This window comes from Heterodontus francisci, chromosome 18, assembly GCF_036365525.1.
Source record: "Heterodontus francisci isolate sHetFra1 chromosome 18, sHetFra1.hap1, whole genome shotgun sequence".
Taxonomy (NCBI): Eukaryota; Metazoa; Chordata; class Chondrichthyes; order Heterodontiformes; family Heterodontidae; genus Heterodontus; species Heterodontus francisci.
This window is the reverse complement of record NC_090388.1, coordinates 16,064,664-16,092,582: the sequence shown is the minus strand read 5'-3', so window position 1 is coordinate 16,092,582 and position 27,919 is coordinate 16,064,664. Positions and strand designations below refer to the sequence as shown.

The 27,919-nt window shown below is 43.0% G+C and overlaps 1 long non-coding RNA gene across 1 annotated transcript in view; it reads left to right on the top strand.

Moving 5' to 3' along the window:
- LOC137379800 (uncharacterized) overlaps nucleotides 1-27,919 on the top strand; it is a 51,968-nt gene that overhangs the window by 6,904 nt on the left and 17,145 nt on the right. The window contains exons 2-3 of the long non-coding RNA XR_010976908.1: nucleotides 12,293-12,572; nucleotides 25,805-25,935. This is a non-coding gene — a long non-coding RNA (uncharacterized lncRNA). The remainder of the gene's footprint in view (nucleotides 1-12,292; nucleotides 12,573-25,804; nucleotides 25,936-27,919) is intronic.

Sequence of the window (27,919 nt, the reverse complement as noted above, 5' to 3'; positions counted from 1 at the left end):
ATTCAGAGTCTTTACAAAAGCAAGAAATATATAAATGCACAGTCTGGGTAAATCATTTTGGCATAATTGTTTAGCAATTCTGAGCCAAGCACAGTCTATTTTCAGCAACTTTAAGACTCTATTTCTTCCTTTAAAGAAGTGTGTGAGGACAGGATGTTGCAAGTGCAAAGTGTGATCATTTTAATGGCATTTACTGCTGTAGCCTTTAGCAGGCTGACAATGCTTTTATTAACAACGTGCTTCTGCTGATGGTGAAAGGAATCCTATTTCAAAAAGTAAAAACTTATTTAGTGCCTTCAACTTCAGGCTGCCTTTAAGTTAAAAGCTACATTGATGCACAGGAGAAGGAGCTAAGATTAAGAAGTGTTCCCACATCAAAGCAAATTTTTAAAACCATAATTAGGGCTTTTATTGGCGGCACTCGAGAAGATCTTGCGTCACCCAGGCTGCTACACCAGATGGTGAATATTGGAAGAGGGTGGGGATCTTCTTGGACGCTCAAGTTGCTTGGGAGTACTGCTGCCACAGATGCTTTCACAAACAAGGGAGTTTTAATTCATTCTGTTGTTGTGGCATTATATGGAGGTTTATGAGCTGAATTTATCTTTTAATTGCTGCTCCCATTTTGGGAAGTATAATGGGCTGTAAAAACCTACATATGGACGTAAGTGTAATGATGGACAGGAAATGACCCAGCCTGTCCCACACAGATGTGATATCTTGCGCATTACAATATGTACACTTCCCTCCCCATCCAAAAGCACAGTCCGAATTTTCATTCCTGTCTCCCAATCCCACCATCGGGATGAAATGCGAATCAGGAACCAAGAAATGCTGGCAGTGAGACGCAGAGGCCAATTTTGAAGGATGCGTCCAGTTAAGTAGCCACCTCCGGGAGCCCTGTCCAATTAAGGATGGCGCGTGGGTTCCCGAGTCTCGAGTGCCAACAGGAGGATGTCCAGTACTAACAGATCGGCAGCCTTACCGCTAGAGGTGGGAGCTGCTGAAGTAGGTAGGAAGGCGCGATGGAGCCTCCATTGCCATCACCGGCTACCAATCCGGTAAGTAAGAGGGCCAGGAGGATTAGGGCCTTCGGACATCAGGGGGAAACCCCCCCACAGCGACGGGCACTGCTACGGTTCTGGCCGATTTTGAGTGGTGCCTTCCAAATAAATTTCACCGATGGCCTCCTGATGCAACGGCTACTGTGCACCATATTGAAAATCCAGTTGGAGTCAGGAGAGTGCCCTTAGTTAAACCCTCAAGAGGCTTAATTGAGCTACCCATCATGTTCAGGTGGGTGGCTGGTATAGTGGACCCATCACATCTTCCAAAATCACTGGGAGGTGGGACTGTGTCGGAAAGCCGGCACGCCACTTGGGAATGCAAAATCATGGCCTTGCCCATCTCTGGTCCCACCTCCTCCATCAAATGAAAATTCAGCCCCTTGTAATCTGCTGGGGGAGGTGCAAAGCCAGATTAAAAACCCAGGTCAATTATAGGAAAAAAAATCTAGGAAGTTCTTTTCTGACCCTCTTAAGTGATCAAAATTAGTCCAGGAGATCACCCTAATGATTCATATCCATCCCAAAAAGAATTGCAGCAGAATGCTTCTCAAGTCAATTTGTCATTCCCCATGAATGCTCATCCAGAGTCTGCTCCACAACATTTACTTACACCCAAATTCAACTCAAATTGAAACTGCTGCTGTGTAAGCAAAGGATTGTGAGAAGGATACTGCATTGAGGACCCCATTTTGTTCACTAGAGTTTTGGATTGTCTTACTGTGTCTGCATAACAATTATTAATCAGCTCATTAGTAACACTCTTTGAAAATGTAACAAGCAGGGTGGATAAAGGGGAACCAGCAGATGTGGTGTATTTGGATTTCCAAATGGCATTCAATAAGGTGCCACATAAAAGATTACTGATAAAAGCTCATGGTGTTGAGAGTAATACATTAGCATGGATCGAGGATTGGCTAACTAACAGGAAACAGAGTTGTTATTATTGGGTCATTTTCAGGTTGGCAAACTGTAACTAGTGGAGTGCCACAGGGATCAGTGCTGGGGCCTCAACTATTTACGATCTATATTAATGCCTTGTGTCATGCAGGCCCCCACCAGCCAAGAATGAGGTACATTGGTTTTGTCATATGAACATTGATTTTGAACTGTTGCTGGAGCAAGGAAATGTCTTGTTGAACAGAACAGCTGTGGCTGGAAAAAAACATTTGTATACGAACAGACGGTGCTTGTGTAGACAAAGGACCGTTCCCTGACATATTCAACCCACAATGGGATGTTGATCACCGGACAGTGAGGGGGTGGGGAAGCATATTCCAGGGCCTGCTGGGGTGATGCAACCCACAGGGGCCAGGATTGGTTGGGTCAGCTGGTCACATGACTAATTGGCTATTCCAGGGTTTTTTGAAGTAGCCACAGAGAGTTTGAACTGAGAAAGACCGTTTGCTCCTGGACTGAGAAGATCTCTTTCCTGTCTGCTTCCATCTCTTTCTCTCAAGCCTCTGAATCCACTGAAGACACATGAACCCCAAGAGAGAAAAGTCTCCAACAGCGAACAAGGTTTAAGGGGAATAGCAGGTCCCGACCGAAAGCAAGATCTACCTAAAATCAAGGATTCTACAGTGAGCTCGAAGAACCGTAACAAAAACTCATGAGATATTGCCTCAAACTTTTTCCCTTTATTTTTCTTCTTTTATTGAATGGCAGAGCAGGCTCGAGGGGCTAAATGGCCTACTCCTGCTCCTATTTCTTGTGATCTTATGATCTTCTTGTATGAAATAGGTCACTGAAGCTCTCTTGAGGCTGGGTTCCTGCACTCACATCCTTACACATGAACCAGTTAAAGAAAGAGAGAGAGAGAGAGAGACCCCATCCAAGTTCACAGACAGGCAGGTGTTCCAATCGGTGCAATGTGCAATTGACAGAACATATGTTGCATTCTAAACCCTATACAAGAACTGTCTGAATGTCATGAACAGGGAAGGATAGTGCGCCTTATAAATCATCTTAACCTATGTGGGTAAATGAGCAGTAACAAGGAAGCTGTCCTGGCACTTCCATCAGGCACCAATTCACCATAACTGCCTGGATGACTTAAAGGTCTCAGAGCAGGATAAGTTAGTTGGTGATTAGGGCAATCCCCTGTAGTCATGGCTTATGACTTCAGTAAGGCTTCTGCACAGAGAAAACATTAGAAGATAAGAAATAGAAGCAGGAGTAGACCATACAGCCCTTCGAGCCTGCTCCGCCATACAATATGATCATGGCTGATCTTCTGCCTCAACTCCATTTTCCTGCCAGATCCCCATATCCCTAGATTCTTCTCCAGTTCAAAACTCTGTCTATTTCAGCCTTGAATATATTCAATGACCCAACCTTCACTGCTCTCTGGGATAGAGAATTCCAAAGATTCATGATCCTCTGAAAGAAGAAATTTCTCCTCATCTCCATCTTAAATGAGTAACCCCTTATTCTGAAACTATGTCCCCAGTTTTAGATTCCCCTATGAGGGGAAACACCTTCTCAGCATCTATCATATCAAGCCCCCTCAGAATCATATATGTTTCAATAAGATCACCTCGCATTCTTTTAAACTCCAATGAGTATAGGCCCACCTACTCAACCTTGCCTCATCCCAGGAATCAACCTAATGAACCTTTTCTGAACTGCCTCCAATGCCAACATATCCTTCCTTAAGTAAGGAGACCAAAACTGTATGCAGTACAGGTGTGGTCTCACCAACACCCTGTACAGCTATAGCAAGACTGCCCTACTTTTATACTCAATCCCCCTTGCAATAAGGGCCAACATCCCATTTGCATTCCTAATTAATTGCTGTACCTGCATGCTAACTTTTTTGTGTTTCATGTACAAGGACACCCAGATCCCTCTGCACTGCAGCATTCTGCAGTCTCTCTCCATTTAAATAATATTTTGCTTTTCTGTTCTTCCTGCCAAAGTGAACAACCTCACGTTTTTGCACATTATGCTCCATGGAGGCAGCAGTGCATTTAGTCCAAGTGTCATGATATAATGCCCGCATGTTTACTGGCCAAAATGTCACATTGTGAGATCATGAGCCCCATAGCAAACCATGTTTGAGAAAGACCAGTTGCATTGTAGGAATTACATTAGGGACTAATGCAATATAAAAACAGCTTCTATTTGAAAGCCCTGGTCTGCTCCTCCAGTTCATATCTGTTTTACTGTCAGAGCACTGTGATTTGATAAGATGTTCTTTATCGATTGCATTAATTCAAATCAATCAGTTTCATGTTTGTTGATTTTGAACTAAGGAAAGGATAAAGAACTAGAAGAGCTTCTGACTGAGGTGCCTCTCTACTTTGTTGAGACTCTAGCAATCGCTGCTGTAGCTTTTCATCAGTATGTGGCTGAGAGAAATGTACATTAAGGCACTAGCCTCTGGCTGTACACACCATCTGGTAATTAATGAACAGCTAGCCCTCATAATTCCTATACATGTGTTGATTGACTATGGGACTCTTGAAAAGTATCATGCAGACACTCAATGGCATTGAGCAAAGTGTGGTGCATTCTAGGGCAGCTACTCCATAGAATTATTGCATTAGTCCTTCCTGAAAAGGTTCATCCACTGGAAAGTGGACCCATCTGGCAACCCACTGTGTCATAAAAATAAAGAAAAACCCTGGAGCAGAAGATCTGAGTGCTACAAGACTTACAGTGGTAATGCTCTGTCATTGTTCGTTCACTGGCTTTCAACAGTTGTTCTAAAATGCACCTTTTGAAACGACACTATTGATTTGTGCAAACTGAATGCCTGAAGAGGGGAAATTTGACTGTGTCATTTATTTGAGGCCCAGAGCCTTATTCAATAATGGAAAATTATATATCCTTCCACTACATTCTATTCTAGCCATTAGTAGGTTGCTGAAGGGCCTTTGCAAAATATATATTCTTTGTTAATTTTCCTCCATGGTTTCCTCTGTCCGCTCTTCCCTTACCCTAGTCAAGCAAGAGGAGCTGTGATAAAACTGAGTGCTCCATACGAATGTTCAACTGCAGTACAAGGAGTCTTGTGGTTTTGAGGTAAAAATTGGACAGTTAATCTTACAGTGACCAGATGGTTTTGGACCATTGCTTTCTCCCTCTGGCCACTGAAGCTATATCGCTTGTCTTCTCTTTATTTTCTCTCCTTTCTATGCATCCCTTTTCCTCCTTTTCTCAATCTTTTTTTCAATTTCTTTCCAGCCAGTTTGTGTTTCTCACTTTGGTTATTTTTCTTTATCTCTTGTCCCTATCCACCATGGAGATAACAGAGCATCTGTTCTGCTTTTTGCTCTCATTCTGTGCCCTTCTGCCATCTGCCAAAAACAGATTTTTTTTTAAACTGCGGGCTTACATTTACTGCTGGCGAGAGTGCATAATGAAGAAATGCTGAATTTTGAATTTGAGGCTTGCCACCGCTATTCTGTGGTTTGATCATCTTTTTAATTAATTTGCGTTTTCAAATTTTCACATGCCCATTGAGGCAAGAGATATTGTCATTCAATGGCAACATCAAACACTCACAAATTGTATACACCACAGTCAGAGACAGAGTAAATCCCCTCCTCCACTGCCCAACTTTGGAAGATTACCTCCTACTGCACCCTGTTTCTACCTCAGCCATAATTATGACATCTCTGGTAGTTTGGTAATGCAAATTTATGTCACTTTGTGCTCAACAGTGCCTGTTAAAAGCACACTTTAAACTCTCCAAACTCACGTCAGATATGTTCCTTTTAACAGGTGAAGAGGTACAAAGCATTTGTCCAGCCTTTTGCTCTCATTCTGTGCCCTCCTGCCATTTAGTTAATTTTTTTGAGAAGGCCACTAACATGGTGGACATGTTGCCTATATGGACTTCCACAAGGCATTTGATAAGGTTCTACGCAAGATTATCAATACAAATAAAAACACATGGAATTTGAAGTAACCTTATGACATGGGTTAGAAATTAGTTGGGAAATAGGACACAGAGATTAGGGATTAAGAGAATGTATGGGATTTGACACGATGTGACAAGTGGTGGTTCTCAGGGATCTGCACTTGTTTGTCAACTTTTCACAACATAAATCAATGGCTTAGATGAAGGAATAGAACGTTGAATATGAAGATTGCAGATGACACTAAGTTGGGAGGCACAAGATGGGACCAGGAAGTTACATAGGAACATAGACAGATTAAATGAGTAGGCAAGATTATGACAGATAGAGCTCAATATGAGGAAATGTGAGGTCATCCACTTTGGATCCGAGAAAGACAAATCGGAATATTTTCTTAATGGTGAGAGACTCGGAACTGTGGGGGAGCAAACGGATCTGTGTATGCAGGTACACAAATCACTAAAAGCTAATGCACAGGTACAACAAGTAATCGAAAAGCATGTTGACCTTTATCTCTAGGGGTTTGGAATGCAAAGGGGAGGAAATGATGCTTCAGTTGTCCAGAGCTTTTGTCAAATCCATTTAGAGTACTACGTTCAGTTTTGTGCGGCACACCTCAGCTTGGATATACTCACCTTTGAGGGGGTCATAGTGCAGATTCACCAGGACTTAAAGGGTTAAGTTATGAAGCCAGGTTGCATAAATTAGCTTGTATTCCCTTGAGTTTAGACAGTTGAGGGGTGATCTAATTAAAGTGTTTAGGATAATATATTTGACAGACTAGATATAAAGAAGCTATTTTCTCTGGTGGGGAAATCCATAACAAGGGGCCACAATCCTAAAATTAGAGCTAGGCTATTTCGGAGTGAGATCAGGACACATTTCTTCATGCAGAGGACTGTGAAAATCTGCAATTCTATCCCCCAAAAGGCTGTGGATGCTGAGACAATTGAAGTTTACACCTGAGGTTGATAGACATTTATTTGGTAGGAACAAAAACAAGAAATGCTGGATTCACTCAGCAGGTCTGGCAGCATCTGTGGAAAGAGAAGCAGAGTTAACGTTTCGGGTCAGTGACCCTTCTTCGGAAGGTTCCGAAGAAGGGTCACTGACCCGAAACGTTAACTCTGCTTCTCTTTCCACAGATGCTGCCAGACCTGCTGAGTGAATCCAGCATTTCTTGTTTTTGTTTCAGATTTCCAGCATCCGCAGTATTTTGCTTTAATTTATTTGGTAGGGATATATATCAGAGGTGGGTAATTGGAGTAAAGGTGCGATCATCCCTAATCTGAATGAATGAAGGAACGTGCTTGAGGGGTTGAATGGCCCACTCTTGTTCCTATGTACAGGCTGTGATTTAACTCAAGTCTCAGAAGTGGAAGCACAGTGCACTAAACCAGAGATGGTAGGTCCTGTAAAAATGTGTATTTTGGCTATTCCTGCATATGTCTTTTAAACACAATCCCATAATTATGGCAACCATCCTATAGCTGATCTATAGTGTAGGGCCTGTAATGTGACCGTGATGGTGTTAACTCACGGACACACATTCATTGAACCATAAGTAGAAACCATTGTGGGTTCCTGTGAGATATGGAGCCTCAGGCATCAGTCAGTGGCTCTGTGTCATCTGTCTACTTGAGTTGTGAAAGCTGACACATCTGCTTTCATTTCTTCCTTTGTCACTGCTTGTAGTGCACAAAAAACACAAACACATACAGCTGAGCATCAATGTGGGAGGAGCTCAAGGTTGAAGCATTAAATCCAGCAGTTAGGCATAATACACACAGTAATGTTTGTAAATACATCTCTACCAATGTTGCACTTGTTTTCCTTGCATTCTGTTCATTTTGTTTAATGTGTCCAAACTATACCAATGTAAACATAACAGCCTCACTCGTGTAGGCTAAATGTGAGTAGTGTTAAGGAAGAATGCCTAGTACTTATATTGGTTGTATTTATACTTAAAATTAGGATGGTTCTTATAAATTACATTGAGAATACAATATAGATTTTCTTCAGAAGTGGTTGTCATTTAGGAAGCATATTAACAGACTGATTCAAGAATGAGGGATTTAGCTACAAGGTTAGGTTTCAGAAGCTGGGGTTGTTCTCCCTGGAGCAAAGGAGATTGAGGGGAGATTTGATAGAGGTGCACAAGATTATGACAGGTTTGGATACAGTAGGCAAAGAAAAGCTGTTCCTTTTAGATGATTGTACAAGGATTAGGGGACACAGATTTAAGGTTTTGGGCAATAGGTGCAGGGGCGATGTGAGGAAGAACTTTTTACGCAGCGAGTGGTAATGATCAGGAACTCGCTGCCTACGAGGGTGGTGGAAGTGGAGACGGTTAATGATTTCAAAAGGAAATTGGATGGACACAAGAGGGAACTAAACTTACAGGGCTATGGAGATAGAGCGGGGGAATGGGACTGATTGGATTGCTCTATAGACAGCTGGCATGGACTCCATGGGCTGAATGGTCTCTTTCTGTGCCGTTATGACTCTTTTATAATTCTATATATATATATATATATGTAAGCACATTCTTCTTACTGTCCTTCAGCTGCTTAGACCCTGTGCTTTGGAATTTCCTCCAAAAATCTTTCCACCACTCTCTAGGCTTCTCTACATCTGTGTCCTTTAACATGCTCCCTAGAACTTACCTCTTTGATCAAGCTTTTGGTCACCTGCCCTAATATCTCCTTATGTAGTTCAGTGCCAAATTTTGTTTGATAAAGCTCCTGTGAAGAGCCTTGGAATGTTTTTATTATGTTAAAGGTGCTATATAAATACAAGTTGTTGCTGTTGTCATCATACTATCCTTGCTGCATATGTATTCTATTGGAGCAGGGGGAGTTTATGTGCATATGTATTCTATAGGAGCAGGGGGAGGTTATGTTCATATGTATTCTATAGGAGCAGGGGGGAGGTTATGTGCATGTGTATGCTATAGGAGCAGGGGGAGGTTATGTGCATATGTATTCTATAGGAGCAGGGGGAGGTTATGTGCATATGTATTCTATAGGAGCAGGGGGAGGTTATGTTTTGGTGGTCTGCATCCTTCCTAAATGCTGCCTGATTCTGCTTTGCTCCATCCGGTGCTGCTGTTCCTCCTCTAAGTTTAGATAATGCCATCCAAGGCTATGCCCATAAGGGGCTGAATTTGTGGAGCCAGGGCTCCCAGCGCCAGGCAGAAAAGGCAATGGGAGCCCTGTCTTGGCTTTTCGTGCACCCCCCACCCCTGGAGTGATCCCATGGTCTTTTAACTTCTAAGTTTCACAAGCCGGGATCCCCTTCCCTTTAAAGAGGGGGACCCCGCCCCCAAGAGCTGTCGGCCAATCAGAGGGCTGGTAGTTCAGCAGTATCGGCAACGCCACCTGGAGCGGTGGCCACTGCCGGTACTGCAGAGGCCTCGGACCCAGGCCCAGTGCTGGAACCACGGACCTCAGGTGGGTGAGGCGGGGTCGCTAGAGCCAATCCGGAAAGCCCCAGCGAGTGGGAGCTGGGGGGGGTGGTGGTGGGTGGTGGGCGTGCAGTCCAGGGGGTGGGGTGGGAGTCCAGGGGGGTGAATTGGTTCCTGATGGGGGTCCTCTGTGGGCCACAAATTGTCCACAAAGGAGGGCTCCGCCCCTCTAGCCCGCAGGGAGGGCGCCTCATTTTACAAGTCGACCTCCCCTGCATGCTGGAGGCTCCCCCTCGCTGCTGGTAAGATCCCAGCGGCAGCAGGAAGAGGCCCTTAATTGGCTGTTAATAGGCCCTGACCTCTGGGCAGGAAGGCTGTCATCGGCCTATCCCACCTCACCCCCGCCACCCATCACAATACTTCATGCCCCCCTGTCCCCGACCCTGCCTTGGGGGCCACATAAAATCCTGGCTAAGAAATGTCCCACCCTACTCCCAGAAGCCATCACTGTGGGTAGGATACGACAAGAGGTGGACAGAAGATCTGACCGTGGGCTGACCCAGTCAGAAACACTGGGAAGCAAGTTCAGGTCTGTATAGGCAGAATGGCAACAAAAATAATCGCTGCAACAAAGCAGCTTGCAACCATATGAGGAAAGTGAAAATTTACTTATGAGGATTTCTCAGTTATTTGCTTTGGTGACTCTTAACCACATTGGTGCGATTCCGTGTGTGCCAGCCATGAGTCTGGCCATAAAAAGGAATGAGGAATTAGAGGAGCTGGAACATGTATTATTTTAGTCACAGTTACTTCAGTTTCAAATTCAACAATGCTTATTTGCAAAGCAATGATCCATTTTTATATGTGTTGCATCATCTTGGCAAAGAAATAATGAAGGATTTGGCCATGCACTTTTTGATGAAGGCTGTGCTTTTAAATCGCCAAAGATTTTCGTACAAAAGTCTATGAGATTTCACTTTAGAAGTGAACTGGTGAGGAGCAGAAGCAAGTAACCTGGTGTGGCTGAGTTTCTGGAGCAATCCCAAGTGAGTAAGACATCCTATTCCCCTTCTAGCTGGGAGATAGTGATGGAATGGGAAGACCTAAATGGGGAAGGCAACAAAATTGTTGCAAAAGATTGGCTTTAAAATGTGCTTGTGTATAATAATTCCAAATACAATGTAGATATTGGTTATGTTCAGCTATTTCTAATTTAGACAAATAAAGAGAATGCTTTCACACTAAATGTCAGCCTGTCTCAGTGATAGTACGCCTGAAAGGTCTACCACCAGCAAATGAGATGAACGACCATTTAATCTGTTTTTGGTTGAAGGAGTGATGTTTACCAGGACAATGGGAGTGAATCCCTGCTCGCCATCAAATTGTGCTACGTGATCTTTTACATCCACCCAAACCAAGGGAACAGGTAAACTGTGCTTCAGTCTTAATGCTTCATCTGACAGATAACTCCCCAAACAATGCAGCTCATCCTCAGTATCGCTGACCTCCTGCCATTGGTTTTCCCTCCTGGTCGCCAGGCGGGAAACGGAACACGAAAATCTTAATGAGGTCATGCCATTTAGGTTCGGCAGGACCTCTGCAGTCTGCACCCCAGGCTTGCCAGGTTCTTTGGTTGCATTCAGTGTCCCCCACACCCTCTCCTGTTCCCTGTTCCCCGTTAATACCACGGCCTGTAAGTGTGTTTGTGAAGGTTTGCTCCTTTCAATAATTTTTGTAAATTCATTGTAAGCGGTACAAGAGAAAAGAAAGAAATCTGGATGAATAAAAATAGAGAAAGAAGAACAGAGTGAAAAAGTACGCAGTTTGTAAATTAAACAAACATTTTGAGATCACGATAAAGGGACGAGTGAGGAAGGAATCAAAGAATCATAGAAAGTTTAAGGCACAGAAAGAGGCCACTTGGAGGTAAAGAAAATAAATAAGGCCTCCAGTGACAGGCAAGATTATAGACCCTTGTTTGAAGTCTAGCTTACTAAAAGAAAATACCAAGGCATCAATTCAGAGTAATGGAATTGAGTCAATAAGTGGTGAATATGTCATCGACTGCAAGCAGATAAATTATTTTGAATGAACAAGCAATGTGACAAAAAAGAAGCATTTTTATCAATGTTGGATGTTATTGACTTTTGAAATAAAAACAGAAAATGCTGGAAATACTCAGCAGGTCAGGCAACATCTGTGGAGAGAGAAACAGAGTTAACAGGCTGGTTTTTAACTGTTCGAAGTGTTAGCAGAGGGCAGGCCTGGTAGTGTGTGGGGAACTCGGAAGTTTCAGTGTTCATCTGATGCTTTTTAACCCAGATACTTCTTTAGCACCTGATTTCAGGTTTTCCAACCAATTAGCATGAGCAGTTGTGATGGCAACCTGCATGATTGTATTTCAGCGAAAGCATTTCAAGGGACCCTGCTGGGATGGAAGTTGGTGGATTGACCAAGTGTTTCAACAAAGCAAAAAGCTGCAGCAATGGATTCACAACTTTGCAAGGCAGCACCTCACTTCACTGACGCCTCCCTGGAGCTGGTGCTGTGGGCTGTAAGAACCCGCAGTGAGATTCTCTTCCCTGCTGATGGGAAGAAGAAGCCTACCTCAAAGAACAAGAAGGCATGGCTGTAAATTCCTGAGGAGGTCAGCAGCATAAGTGTAGTCCCAGCCTCCTGAATACAGTGTCGGAAAAGGTTTAATGATTCAATCAGAGCGGGCATGGTGAGTGGCATGGCACATTCAAGTACATCCTGATGTGAGTCTTATCCTAAGCGCCCTCTCACTCTGCCTTCCCAAGCCTACTCCTGCAAATTAAATATCTCACAGTCACATAGCACTCACTCGTGTTGACTTGATGTCAGCAGCCAGTGAAATATGATCATGTGCACATTAGTGACTTAATACGTTCTTACCCTTGAGAGTTCTAATTCATGTCTTTGATCTCCCACAGGCCCAGCAAGCATCCCGCAGGAATACGACGAATCCTAGGGGGAGGTCACTGACTCAGAGGATGCACCAACACGGGACTCTGGCTCAGATACAAACCTTGCTGGGACTGCCCAAAGAAGGCAGTTGGGTTCTCAAATGGAGTCACAGACGTTACAAATGAGCAAGAGCAGGTGATGGAGACAGGAATAGCAGTGGAGAGTCTCTGTCAGAGGGTGCAGGATGTGCCAAGCTCTGCTCAGCTGGACGCAGATGCTGAGCCTTGGGGGCTGTCGCTGATGAAGGTAATTCTGGAGCAGTAGCAGAAAATGTGTGAGGTGCTGTTAGCCTTTCCTGCTGCACTGCACACGCTTGGAAAGAGATTTGGAGCAGTCTGGCTCTGATATGATTGTCATGATGTCTCAGGCCTTTGCAATGATATATACATCGATGGAAAGAGTGGCCACCTGCATGGAGCATCAGACGCAGCAATTGGCCCTCACCAATCAACCGCACACTCAAAATCTCATCTTAAGGATTAATGAAAACACCCCCCTGGCCTTCAGCACCTCACTGAAGTGCAGCAAAGTGCTTTCCAGCTCATTGTTAGCAGGGAGGTGTGGATGGGCCATGAGAGGGAAGATGGAGAAAGGGGACCTGGAAGTGGGGACTCTGCTCAAAGTGCTTCCATTTCTTAACTGTTACCGCACCCCCACCCCTACCTCAGTCAGAGCTCCACATGCTGCCTCCTGCCCCAATGGCTGAGTCTCGCCCTGCACAGATGCAGGTGAGTTAGCCATTGCTGGGGCCCTCACAGGCTCCAAACCAAGAGGACGTCGGTCAAGACACCTCAGCAGTCAGAGGGAGGGATCTGAGCAGACTGCCTCCAACTCTGCTGAATCCAAAGGGGCTGCACCAGGTAGGAGTACTGGAAAAAAGAAGAGCAAAGAATTATAGATGTACAATGGACATGGGTATACATGGGTGTTTAACATGTTAGCTTGTTAAGTTTCTGATTAGTTTTTCTGTAAGATTAAATAATTTGTTTGAACCATTTTCCCATATTGCCCAATTTTGCCAACTGCCTGGGCAAGTGGCCTTTTCACTTGTGATGAAAGACAAGAAATGAGTGGCTGTGATTTGTGTTGGGGGACGTGGGGGGGTGGGGGCAGGGAAGTGGGTTCAAAGTTTGGCTGCCAGATGCGTTCACTGCTTCAGTCCATCCTGGGCATGGCTGCTGATCCCTTCGCCACATCAAGTCCCTTTTCCTCCTGCTCCTTATGCTGCTCTTCCTCTTCCTTCTCTGAGGAGATGGTGTGCTCAGCACCTTCATCCTCCTGGAGCTGCAGTCTTTGCCGATGTGTTATGTTACGCAAGGCGCAGCACAGCACTATCACTCTCGATACTCTGGCTGGTGCAACTGAAGGGCACCCCCAAGATTTGTCCAGGCACCGAAAGCACGTTGTTTGTTCGGTGACAGCTCTCATGGTCAGATGATTGTATCTTTCCTAGGCAGCATTGTTGGGCTCCTAATGGGTGGCAGTGGGTAGCCTTTATCTGCAAGAAGCCAGCTGCTAACTGTGCTTTGAGGCTGCAAATGTCAGAGACCACCTGATATGACACATTGAGCCTCCTGACTAAAGTAGTGGACGGGAGAATGTCTGTGGATGTTATTTATATGGAGATTGGTTGCCGGTCAAGCAACACTTTGAATTTAAAATTCTCATCCTTGTTTTCAAATCCTTCCGTGGCCTCGTCCGTCCCTATCTCTGTAATCCCTTCCAGGCCCTCAACCCTCCCCTAATTCTGGCCTCTTGTGCATCCCTGATTTTAATTGCTCCACCATCAGTGGCCACGCCATCAGCTGCTATTAGCGATAAACTCTGGAATTCCCTCTCTATCCCTCTCCACCTCCCTACCTCACTTTCCTCCTTAAATCCTACCTCTTTGACAAAGCTTTTGGTCATCTGCCCTAATATCTCCTTACATGACTTGGTGTTAAATTTTGCTTTATAACGCTCCTGTGAAGTGCCTTGGGAAATTGTGTTACATTAAAGACGCTAAACGAATATAAGTTGCTGTTGTTATCCCAGAGGATTAGAAAAATGGGGATCAGTCTACACCAGCCCATTTTACATATTAGCCGAGAAATTAATGATGGCAACATCAGTGGAAGAACACTTGTGTCGTTCCTCTGTCCGTTCTTTGAGTGTCTTTTGACACCAGTGTGTCAGCCAATAGGCTGGAGGCAGGGCAGGACTTACAGCAGGACTCACAGTAAACAGTCGATTTTACAGCAGGTTATTTACTAAACAAACAGTCTATCAGCACAGCGAACTGCAGCAGTCTACGGCGCCCAATTAAAAAGAGTCTCTACAAATTACAGCAAACAGACTTAATGATCGAAACCACAGCATTGCCTCCTGATAAAAGCAGGCTTATTTCTCCAGCAAGTGGAGGATAATTACGTAATACAACCTGATTATTTTTCCAGCAAAACGCAGTAAATGGAGGATAGGTACATACAAATTATGTGCGTAAAACCAATCCCAGTCTCTTATAGTAATGTAGCCTCCATCTGTGATTGACAGGAGAAATAACCAATCATCTCTACTCTGGCCAGGAATAGTGGTGTCACTGTATGCTACCATTATTTCAACATAACTGATAACCTGTTTACTTTAAGCGGACAAGCACCTTCGCTAACATAGCAGGCAAAGGAATGTCCTACAAACATGTGAATTGTATGTTCACCCATATCACTGAGGCTGAAGTGAGTTGGTAGAGGTTCCCTAAATAAGTTGAATTAACTTTTCTCAAACCCTTACATTGTTAAGAAGGGGAGGAGTTGTTAACCCAGCCGGGAACCATTTCTGTTGTAAATGTGTAGACATAAAAGAAAGAAAGACTTGCATTTTACCAACAACAGTACAGTTATTGAAAAAATTAGAGCCCAGGCTCAATATTTGGCTTTTGGAAATGTTCCAGTCTGTTGACTTCTGACAGAGCACAAAAATAATCATGCAAGAAATACTACCCATACAAATTAGACGCTTACTCTGCTAGGGCATGAAGAAAACCAATGACAGGGCTGAGAGATAAATTACATCACTGCTGAAAACATGAGGTCTAAGCCAAATGTATCATAGTGACATTTAATATACTCTATTGCAGTAAACCTCGGACTAGGGATTCTGATTTAGGATTAGTAGCTGTCTGATCTATATAAGGAAAACCCGATATCATTTGGAAGATAAGAGAAATGTAATCAGCTAAGTGATGATGTATTCATTTCATTGCATAGATGGGTGGAATGAGTGAAGAAAAAAAACAGAAAGTGCCCTTCTCAAAGTAACAACCTACTATTGTGTTTTGTGCCAGCCATCTGTAGTAGATGGATGTGCGCAGAACTGAGACAAGGCCAATTGTTGTAGTGAGGGGTGGAATGCAGGGAGGGCCCCGCAGTATGTCTGTACATGCTGTATTGTGGACAAGTTTAATGCAGTCGGGCTTTTGTGATATCTTACAATCTGCATCCACTGTGGACAGTTTGTGATGCTTCAAATCTAAACATCTGTAGTGGAGGTGGTTCTAAGTGAAGTGGCCTTGGAACCTGGCCGGAGAGTGTATGCAAAAGATCCCATGGCACTATTCAAAGAAGAGGAGGGGGCGTTCTCACCAGTGTCCTGGCCAATATTGATCCCTCAACCAACATCACAAAAAGAATCAGCTTATTTGCTCATTATCACATTGCTGTTTGTGCGAGCTTGCTGTACACAACCTTGGCTGCTGTATTTTCTATATTGCAACAGTGACTACACTTCAAAAGTACTTAATTGGCTGTAAAGCATTTTGGGATGTCCTGAGAATGTGAAAGTTGCTTTATGTGGGAAAGAGGGTTCACACCACCTATGTACCTCAATGGCCTGGATTGTTTGTAGGATCAGCACACAATGAGTTAAGCCAGCTTTCTGCTGAACATGGGATGCATTATGAAGCAGGCCTAAAGCAAGGGTATCTCCACAGATCAGAAGGTTGACCTGTGTGCCTAATGGTCCAGGAGATGTTGATCTGATCACTGTGGTTATAGTAATGAAATGATTGAAGGAGCTTAAGTGGGCCATATAATCATGGTAACAGAATGATTAGGAGAGATTGAGAGTAGCTAAGTGCATCTTGCTATCTCCACATTATTATTCCAATGTCACTTTTATGTGTCTTTGATGTATTGTGATTGAGCAGTGGTGTGCATGGAATGTAGAGATCAAAGGCAATATTAGTATAAGAGTTGTGAATGAACCACTGTATGTACTTATACTGGAGTCATGAAGTGTGGTGTATCTAAATATTCATATTGGATTGTGTAATTGTTCTTTTGTTGCAGCTGTAGTCCCAAACAACCATAGGCATTGCTCTCCATTGGAAAGAGACACAGTTGATAATGTATAGCTTGAGGGTCACCACTCCTCAAACATGGGGCAAGGTGAAGAGGCAAGCCTACATGAACTACCACAACCAGTACAGGGATTGAATCCACACTGTTGGTGTCTTTCTGCATCGTGCTCTAGCTGTCTAATCAGCTGAGCTAACTGAACCCCGGGGTTGTGTAATATCAGCTCATTAAAGACGAATGTACACATACTGGAATTGTGTCATGTGATACATCTGAGAACACATGGGACCGTGTAGTGTAATGTCTCGTTAAAGACCTGATTCTGCGGTTGTTAAAACTGATGCCTGTATACCCTTTGTTTAAAATATTGAAATGACTTTGAACAAGAAAGCAGTCCCTAATTGGAATCCTGCGTTTCTTTGCTGCTGGGAGCTAAAACATCAAAGGTCCCTAGAGCTCACAGTGGCTGCTGGTGTGGAAGCCCCAATACTTGCTTTAAAGTGTGGGCTGGATTTTGCGTATGAGGCAGGGTTCCCGGCACCAAGCCAAAAGGCGGCGAGAACCCTGCTTCTGTTTTTTCATGCCCTCTCCACGGAGAGATCCTTCGGTCTTTATACATCAAAGTTTCATGAGCCGGGATGACGGGGATTCTGCCTCCATGAGCTGCTGGCCAATCAGAGGGTCGCAACTCAGCAGTATCAGCAGTGCCACCAGGGGCGGTGGCCACTGCTAGTACTGCAGAGGCCTCAGACCCAGGCCCAGCGCTGGAACCCTGGACCAGAAGACCCAGGCCCAGCGCTGGAACCCTGGACCAGAGGTAGGTGAGGCAGGATCACAGGGGCCATCCGAATTGCCCTGGCGAGGGGGAGTGAGGGGATGGTCGTGCAGTCCAGGGGGAGGTGGTCCCGGGGGTGAAGTGTTTCCCGGCGGGTGTCCTTCATGGGCCACAGATTGCCCATGGTTGAGGGACTTCCCCCCCCCCCCCCCCCCCCCACCACACCCCCCCCCACCACCCAAGCCTGCAGAGAGTGCGCCTTGTGTTACAAGACAACATCCCTGCATTGCAGAGCCCCCTCCTCGTCGCTGGTAAGATCCCAGTGGTGGCGGGAAGAGGCCCTTAACTGGCTGTTAATACGCCACTTAAGGGCCTCAATTGGCATCTGGGTGGGGTGGTCATCATTGGCCTATTCTGCCCCTGGAAGATAGCTTGCCAATGGGCCCTCCATTCCCCACCACCCATTGCGATACTCCGTGCCTCCCCTGCCTCCGACCCCACCTCGGGGCGGGACCTTTAAAATCCTGGTCTGTATTTTAAGTAGAGAAACCCCGTGGTTTAAGCAAAATTATATATCTCCTGGAACTGGTGACAAGACTGGGCTCTGCAACCCACGCACTGGGACAAGTCTCGAAAGGCTGACCCCGCCAGATTGCTTGGGACTGCCACTGTTTTGTATTCACAAGCTACCCATTTGGATTAGAACTCCAGCCGAAAGCTTATCAACTGCAGAGAATATTGCCCACCAGCAGATGTTAGAGGGCTGTGGTTGCAGATAAAGGGGAAGTGCATGGCAGTGCAGAAGAAGGAAAAAGCAAAAGCTTCAAATTGTTCAACGTGACCCAAAAAAACTTCCCCATCCCCCAGGCAGCTTCTACCACCCAAAATCGGCGAAAGGAGGCTATTAAAGAACACTTTCCTCACAGATCGTGCAGGAGGAAATGCACAAATGCAGTGTTCAACATTCAGAGGGCCTGGGAGCAGAGGAAGACTTTTGAAAGGGTCAGAAAATCTGCCATGGCTACACAACTCTACATGTCCTAAAATGTGCAAAAAGGACATGTGTAAGGTATACATGTCGCAAGAGTTTCCTGTCCGCCTGTTAACAGCTCAAATGGTACCTCTTGCAATGCTTTCCTAATTTCACATGTGTGCCAGTACTGCAACAGGATGAATCTTCTAATTGCAACTTAAAGCTGTGGCTCTTACATAAGAACATAAGAAATAGGAGCAGGAGTAGACCATATGCCCCCTCGAGCCTTCTCCGCCATTCAATATGCTCATGGCTGATTTTCTGCCTCAGTTACACTTTCCTGCCCACACCCCATATCCCTTGATTTCCTGAGAGACCAAAAATCCATCTATCTTAGCCTCAAATATACTCAATAATGGTGCATCCATGCCCTCTGGAGTAGAGAATTCCAAAGATTCAGAATGATTTGAGTTGAGAAATTTCACCTCATCTCAGTCTTAAATGATTGTCTTCTTATCCTGAGACTGAGCCCCCAGCCAGTGGAAACAACCTTTCAGTGTCTACCCTGTCAAGCTCCTTCAGAATTATGTATGTTTCAATGAGAACACCTCTTATTCTTCTAAACTCCAGAGAGTATAGGCCCAATTTACTCAGCCTCTCAGCATAGGACAACCCTCTCATCCCAGGAAACAATCTAGTGAATCTTCGCTGTACCGTCTCCAATGCATGTATTTACTTCCTTAAATATGGAGGTCAAAAATGCACGCAGTATTCCAGATGTTGTCATGCTAGGCCCCCACCTGCCAAGAATGAGGCTCATTGATTTTAAACTGTTACTGGAGTGAAGAAAGGACTTGTTAAACAGATCGGCCATGGACGGAAAGACATTTGCATATTAACAAATGGTGACTAAAAGGACAAAGGACCATTCCCTGACACATTCAACCCACAATGGACCTTGATCACCAGGTATTGTGTGTAAGAGGAGCATTCCAGAGACTGCTAAGGTGCTACAATCCAAGATGTGGTCAGACCAGTTAGTCACATGACTAACCTGCATGGCAACCTGGGTTTATCTGAATTGTACTAACAGTTTGAACTCAGAAAAACTGTTTGCTCCTGGACTGAGAAGACCTCTCCTGTTGCTCCCATCTCTTTCTCACAAGCCTCTGAATCCACTGAAGACACATGAACCCCAAGAGAGAAAAGTCTCCTTAAACGAACAAGGCTTAAGAAGAATATTGGGCCCCAATGAAAAGCAAGATCTACCTGCAATCTAGGACTCCACAGGGAACTCAAAGAACCATAACAAAATCTCTTCAGATATTGTCTCAAACTTTTCCACTTTATTTTTCTTCTGCTCTTTACTGTCTCTGCTTGCATGTGTGTATCACATGCTAGCGTGGGCACATCGTGTATCCATAGGTGTTAACCAAATTAGAGTTTAAGTTTAATAAATTTAAACTTTTCTTCTTTAAACCTAAGAGAGCCTACTTCTGCTGGTTTCTTTGCCTTATAATTGGAAAGCAGTGAACAAGGATTCACCAAGGGAGAGCTAAAAACACAATGTGTTTAAAAAATAAAACCCTGTTACAGTAAGACCAGGTGAAGGCTGAAAGGGAACTCTAGACCTCTTTCTCACCTGGTCATAACAGTGTTGTCTCACCAAAGCCATGCACAGTTGTAGCAAGACTTCCTTATTCTTGTACTCCGATCCTCTTGCAATAAAAGACAATGTGCCATTTGCCTTTCTAATTGCTTGCTGGACCAACATGATAACATTTTGTGTTCCTTGAATGAGCACGCCCAAATCTCTCTGAACATCAACATTTAGAAGTTTCACACCTTTTTAAAAAAAAAATCTGGTTTTTGTTTTTACTACCCAGGTGAATAGCCTCACACTTCTCCACATTATATTCCATCTGCCACCTTGTTGTCCATTCATTTAACCAGTCTATATCTCTTTGCAGTCTCTTTGTGTCCGCCTCACAGCTTACATTCCCACCTAGTTTTATATTGTCAGTTTAGATACATTACTTTCAGTCTCTTCATCTATTTCATTAATATAGATTATAAATAGCTGAGGCCCCAGCACTGATCCTTGCAGCATTCCACTAGTTACAGCCTGTCAACTTGAAAATGCTGTGTTTATCCTTATTCGCTGCTTCCTGTCCATTAACTAATCTTCTGTCCAAGCTAATATATTACCCCCAACTCCATGCACCCTTTTCTTGCATATTAGCCTTTCCTCTGGCACCTTATAGAATCTCTTTTGGAAATCCAAGTATACTACATCTACCGGTTCCCCCTTATCTACCCTACTAGCTACATCCTCAAAAAATCTCTAAAAGATTTGTCAAACATGATTTCCCTTTAGTAAAACCATGTTGACTTAGTCTGATCATATTATCATTTTCTAAGTTCATTGTTAATACTTCCTTAATAATAGATGCCAGCATTTTCCCAATGTCTGATGGCTGGCTAACTGGCCTGTGGTTCCCTGTTTTCTCTCTCCCTGCTTTCTTGAATAGCTGTGTTACATGTGCTAACTTCTAATCTACTGGGAATGTTCTAGAATCTAAGGAATTTTGGAAAATAATAACCAGTGCTTCCACTATCTCTGCAGATACCTCTATTAGAACCCTAAGATGCAGGCCATGAGGTCCTGAGGATTTGTTGGCTTTTAGTCCCTTAAATTTTTCCAATACGTTTTCCTCTGCTGATAGCAGTTATCTTAATTTTCTCACTCTTATTAGCCCCTTGGTTACCCTTTATTTCTGGCATGTAATTTGTGTCTTCTACTGTGAAGACAGACACAAAATATTTTTTCAATATCTCTGCTATTTCCGCATTCCCCATGATAATTTTTTCTATCTCTACCTCTAAGGGACCAACGTTTATTTTAGCTACTCTCCTTTTTATATATGTGTAAAAGTTCTTACAATCTGTTTTATATTCTTGGCTACTTTATTCTCACACACTATTTTTTCCATTTTAACATCTTTTTGGTTACCCTTTGCTGGTTTCTAAAACAATCTCAATTCTGAGGCTTACTACTATTCTTTGCAACATTATAAGCCTCTTCTTTTAATCTAATGCTTCTGTAGTAAGCCAAGGATGGATCTTTCTTGCTGAGTTTTTGATTTACTGGAATGTATTTTTGTTGAACATTTTGAATTGTTTCTTTAAATGTTTCCCACTGTTTATTTATTGCCATACCTTTTAGTCTATTTACCCAATCAACCTTAGCCATCTCTCCCCTCATACTTATGGAATTGGCTTTGATTAAGTTCAAAATTCTTGCTGGGGACTGGAGTATGATGCTTTCAAACTTAATATGGAATTCAATTGTATTCTGATCACTTTTTTTCCAGAGGATCTTTGACTATAGATTGCTAATTAAACCTGCCTCAATGCAAACAATACTAGATCTAAAATAGCTTTATCCGTGGTTGGTTCCACAATGTAATGTTCCAGGAAACTGTCGCAAAAGCATTCTACAAACTCATCTTCCAGACTACCTTTGCCAATTTTTTGTTCCTTCTATATATGAAGATTAAAGTCCCCCATGATTATCACACTGTCTTTGTTACAAGTTCCAATTATTTCTTGCTTAATGCTCTGTCCAACTGTATAACTACTGTTGGTGGGGGAGGGGGGCCTTTAAATTACTCCCACCAGTGTTTTCTGACCCTTTTTATTCCTAATCTCCACCTATACTGATTCTACTTCCTGATCTTCTGAACCGAGATCCTTTCTCACTACTGTATCTCCTCATCCTTTTCCATTCTGTTTGTCTTTTCAAAATGTTGTGCATCTTGGAACATTTATTTACCAACCTTGGTCACCTTGTAACCAAGACTCTATAATGGTGCTTAGATCAAAACCATTTATCTCTATTTGTACCGCTATTTCATCTATCTTCTTGTGAATGCTTTGCGCATTCGGATAAAGAGCCTTTTCTATTGCTATTATTTGCATGTATCTAATTTGCTGATGCACTATTACTGTTAAACTCGCTGTCCCTTCTTGTTTCACTCTGCTTGTCTTTACTGAAATCTCAACATTGCTCTATTGCCTTGACTTTTGTCTTTAGATTTCTAAATTTCCCTTGACCTGACCCCTCCTCTCACCTTTTAGTTTAAAGCCCTATCCACAGTTCTAGTTATACGATTCGCTGGTACACTGATCCCAGCCTGCTTAAAGTGGAGCCGATCCCAGCGGAACATCTCCCTTCCTCCCCAGTACTGATGCCAATGCCCCATGAATCAAAACCCCTTCTTCCCACACCACTCTTTGAGCCATGTGTTTAAATCTCTAATCTGCTCGATCCTATGCCAAATGGCACGTGGCTGAGGTAATAATCCAGGGAATATTACCTTTGAGATTCTGCGGTTTAATATGGACTCTAACTCCTCAAACTCTCTCAGCAGAACATCATTCCTAGTTCTTCCTATTTCATTGGTTCCTATGTAGACCACAACAACTGGATCCTCCCCCTCCCACTCCAAGTTCACTCCAGCCATGAAAAGATGTCTTTAACCCTGGCACCAGGGAGGCAATACATCCTTCAGAACACCCAGTTGCTGCTGCAGAGAACACTATCTATCCCCCTGACTATACTGTCCCTCATCACTTCCACATTCCTTTTCATTCCCCCCACTTGAATGGTGTCTTCCATCATGGTGCTATGATCAGTTTGCTCATCCACTCTGCAGTCCTTGTTTTTATCCACACAAGTAGCAAGTACCTGTTGGTCAAAGTCAAGGGCCAAGGCTGCTCCATCACTACATGGATCCCCTCACCTGACTGACTCACAGTCACACCCTCCTGTCACTGACTATTGACCAACTCTAAAGTTCTACTTAACCTAAGGGGTGTGACTGCCTCCTGGAACAAAGTATCCAGGTAACTCTCCGACTCTCTGATGCTCTACAATGTCTGTAGCTCTAACTCCAGCTCAACAACTCTGAGCCGAAGTTGTTCAAGCTGCAGACGCTTACCACAGATGAGGCTGTCCTGGATCACAATGATTTCTCGTCCAATGATCAGTGGCAAAGCTTGCTGATTCCAACTCTACAAGCAAGCTTGCACCAAAACTGAGCTGCATGATGCATTGTCATTAATTCATACACACAGTAAGATGCAGATTGGGCCACCTGAGTATCACCTTTCAGCACATCAACACCACTTCTTTGCTTACAGGACTGGGCACAACAGGAGAGAGAAAATCCATGTGTGAGGTGGACCCCGCAACTTTAAGCCCTTAAGTTCCTTTATGGTCTAGACATGTGTCAAAAAATTTAAATGATTAGACCTCAGAAGATCATTTAACAAATCTTTGCATAATTTTGGGAAGCTGCTGGCTTGGAAAACATCAGTGATTGTGAACTTGCCTATTCCAGGGTGGCTAGTTGCACATTGCTGCAGATTTTAAAGGGGAAGGTATGACATATTGCAAACAGTTCAGCAGGACACAGAACATACTGTTTCTGAAATGGGGCCCTGGGAATTTAATGGAGGAAGTGAGGTTTTGGCAGGGAGGGGGCATCTCCAGACAACCACTGCAAGAAACCAGGCAAGCATCACAAACAACCATGAATGCCATAAAAAACTTGCATTTACCTAGCACCTTTCAAAACCTCAGGATGTCCCAAAGTGCTTTTTAACCACTGCAGTACTTTTTGAAGCATACTCATTGTTGCAGTGTGGGAAACAATGCACCCAATTTGCACACAGCAAGCTCCCACAAACCGCAATGTGATAATGATGAGACAATCAGTTTTTAGGTGTTGGTTGAGGGATATATATCAGCCAGGACATTGGCACAAACTCCACTGTTTTTCCTCAAACTAGTTTAACATCTCAGCCAAGTGACGGCACCTCTAACAGTGCAGCAGTCCCTCAGTACTTCACTGATGTGTCTGCCTGGAAAATGTGCTCAAGTCTCTTGGAGGGGAATAAGAATCCACAATCTTATGACTCAGAGGTGAATGTGCTACCAACTGAGCCAAGACTGAAACCTATGTAACATACACGTTGAGGCAATGCAGGAAGAAGTTTAATGAAGAGTAAAATAAGTCAGGGTGTAAAACAGATGGCCCGATTGATGCTATCAATTTGCCTCAAGAAGGGTTAGCATAAAATAACCCCCATTGAATTACAGTCAAAGCACTTTGTTTTCTCAGCGCATTCATGCATATTTCAGAATCAATTTCAGTATTAGCTTTCATATACACTATAAGTATATCTTGTGTCGTTAAATCCACCAGACTAATTCCTGGAATGGCGGGATTGTCCTATGAGGAGAGATTGAGGAGGCTGGGCTTGTAGTCTCGAGAGTTTAGAAGAATGAGAGGTGATCTCATTGAAACTTACAAAATTCTTACAGGGCTCGACAGGGTAGTTGCAGGAAGGATATTTCCCCTGGCTGAGGGGTCTAGAACCAGGGGACATAGTTTCAGTATAAGGGGTAGGTCATTTAGCACTGAGATGAGGAGGAATTTCTTCACTCAGAGGGTGATGAATCTTTGGAATTCACTACCGCAGAGGGTGGTGGAAGCTCAGTCATTGAGTATGTTCAAGACAGAAATCGATACAGTTTTAGCTATTAAAGGCAGCAAGGGATATGGGGATAGTGCGGGAAAATGGCGTTGAGATAGGTGGCCTTTGCCCGGTACCATGTTTCTTTTTAGAATTGATTTATGATCTCCAAACACACAAGGTTATATACACATTAACAATAAGAATATCTCAATTTGGTGGCTCCATTGTCTGTAATCTTATAAATGTAATAAGAATTGCTTGTATAGTTTATGTCCTGGTTAATTATTAATGAATATATTTTGCAATAAGCATACAATAAAACACATTTTAGACAGAGACTGAAGTTCCTACACTACAACAGTGACTGCACTTCAAAAAGTACTTCATTTGGGACATCCTTTGGGTCATGAAAGGTGCTATCTAAATGCAAGTCTTTTTTCATGTGACACGTGTTTCATTGAACAGGTCTACTAGTCCTCAGATGTTCTCTTGATTAATTTTCCCCATTACATTCACAGTCAAATAGTTACATTTAATATTATGCAAGGTGACCCAAATATAGAACTGCTTGTTTCACTTTTAATTAATAAACAGACTGTGTATTTTATCCAATGGACCAAAAGGGTTTGTCCCTGGATGTTTTCAACAACAGGCATTTGGTCAGAAAGGAAGAGTATTCTTAGTTGCGATTTGTAGATGATGCAATCCTGTGGTTTGTTCGTGCTTAATGTATTATGAAACTTTGTATATTTGGGATAATTTTCCAAGTCTAAACCGGTAGCAAGTATTGGAAAATCACAGGCAGTGCACCTGAAATTGTCAGGAAAGTGATAGAGTTTCTCTTCTGCAGGCATGTACAGAAGTGACGTATGAATGTGAAGCTGGCCTCATCAGAAAATGATCACTGCTTCACCCTTTGAATAATATAACTATGTATGAAATGTGTGGAGTATGGAGATGCGAATTGCAAGGGTCACCAAGGTAATGATGTATTTCCTTTCTGTATGCAGTGGAATATCTATAATGTGAGTAACTAAATTTGAGTAGGAAACATTACTTGCCTGAATGGGAAACCGTCTGCAGGTTATGTCCAATATTCAACAGAAAGTACGAATCATTGACTCTGCCTACGGAGCCAACTGAAATTTCCAAGAAATGATGGCTTCAATATCCAGTAGGTCAAAACCAAGAGGTCAAATCAGTTCATTGGCTCTTCTTAACATTCTGGTGTAAAGTTTTACGTTAGTATAAAAAGGGCTTAATTTTACCCTAACCCAAGTGATATGTTACTTTACAATAGCAAATTATTGTAGATGCTGGATATTTTTTTTATTCATTCATGGGATGTGCGCGTCGCAGGCCAGGCCAGCATTTATTGCCCATCCCTAATTGCCCTTGAACTGAGTGACTTGCTAGGCCATTTTGAGGGCATGTAAGAGTCAACCACATTGCTGTGGGTCTGGAGTCACATGTAGATCAGACCAGGTAAGGACAGCAGATTTCCTCCCCTAAAGGACATTAATGAACCAGATGGGTTTTTACAACAATCAACAATGGTTTCATGGCCATCATTAGACTAGCTTTAAATTCCAGATTTTATTAATTGAATTCATATTCCACCTTCTGCTGTGGTGGGATTCGAACTCATGTCCCCAGAGCAATACCTGGGTCTCTGGGTTACTAGTCCAATGATAATACCAGTACGCCACTGCCTCCCTATCTGAAATAAAAAATATTACAAAGCATTGAATCTTTTTGTATCTGAACCTACAGAGATGGCAATAATCTTGCTATATTAAAGTTACTCTGATTTATCAATTGGGACCTACATGTAAAGAGAAACAAGCTAACTGAGCATAATTACTTGACGATTATTAATATGTGAATTACTGAATGACCTGGGAAAGTAGTTTTGTTGCTTAGTTTGTTTATAAACAATTACAAATGGAAAAATGTGAATCTGATGGATCTCGGCAGAATCAGTTAGATTTATGGTACATCTGTATAAATGTTTACAGGATTTTGCAAACCTCACGTCGAAATCAATCATTGGCCCCAACCTCCATGCTGTAGGGCGGTCAATGTTTGTCCATGCAAAGCTCTAGTGGCTGGTAAATCTTAACTGATCCCATTTTATATAACGTAAATAATTTATGAAAAGCCGTTTATAAAACAATAAAATAAGCATATCTTGCTTAAAGTTTTGAAAGTACAAAGTACAAATATTATAGTTTATTGGATTGAACAATATGGTCTGTAATGCATGAAGAGGAGGAAGAATAAAATATTTCAGAAGAGCAGTCAAAGAAATTTCATGAAATTGAAAAAATAATCTTAAATATGTTGTGCCTAATATGCATAAATTATGGAAGATCATCAAGATACTTGCCTTAGAAAGAGTGCAACAAAGTTTCCCTAGACTGATTCCTGGGATGAGGGAATTGTCCTATGAGAAGAGATTGAGTAGACTGGACCTATATTCCCTAGAATTTAAAAGAACGAGAGGTGATCTCATTGAAATATATAAAATTCTTAAGTGGCTTGATAGGTTAGATGTTAGGAGGAAAATTCCCCTGGCTTGGGAGTGTAGAACTCAGGGTCACAGTCTCAGGATAAGGGGATGATCATTTAGGACTGAGATGATGAGAGATTTCTTCAATTAAAGGGTTGTGAATCTTTGGAATTTTCTAACCCAGAGAGCTGTGGATGCTAAGATTGATAGATTTTTTGGATACAGAGGGAATCAATGGATATGGGGATAGTGCGGAAAGATGGATTGGGGTAAAAGATCAGCAAGAGTCTCTTTCTAGAAGATTAGCCAAGATCTTATTGAATGACAGAGTAGGCTTGAAGGACTGAATGACATACTCCTGCTCCTATTTCTGATAAGAACGTAAGAACATGCTCTTACACCCTTATGGCCTGAAATGTTAACTTTGTTTCTCTCTCCATAGATGCTGTCTGT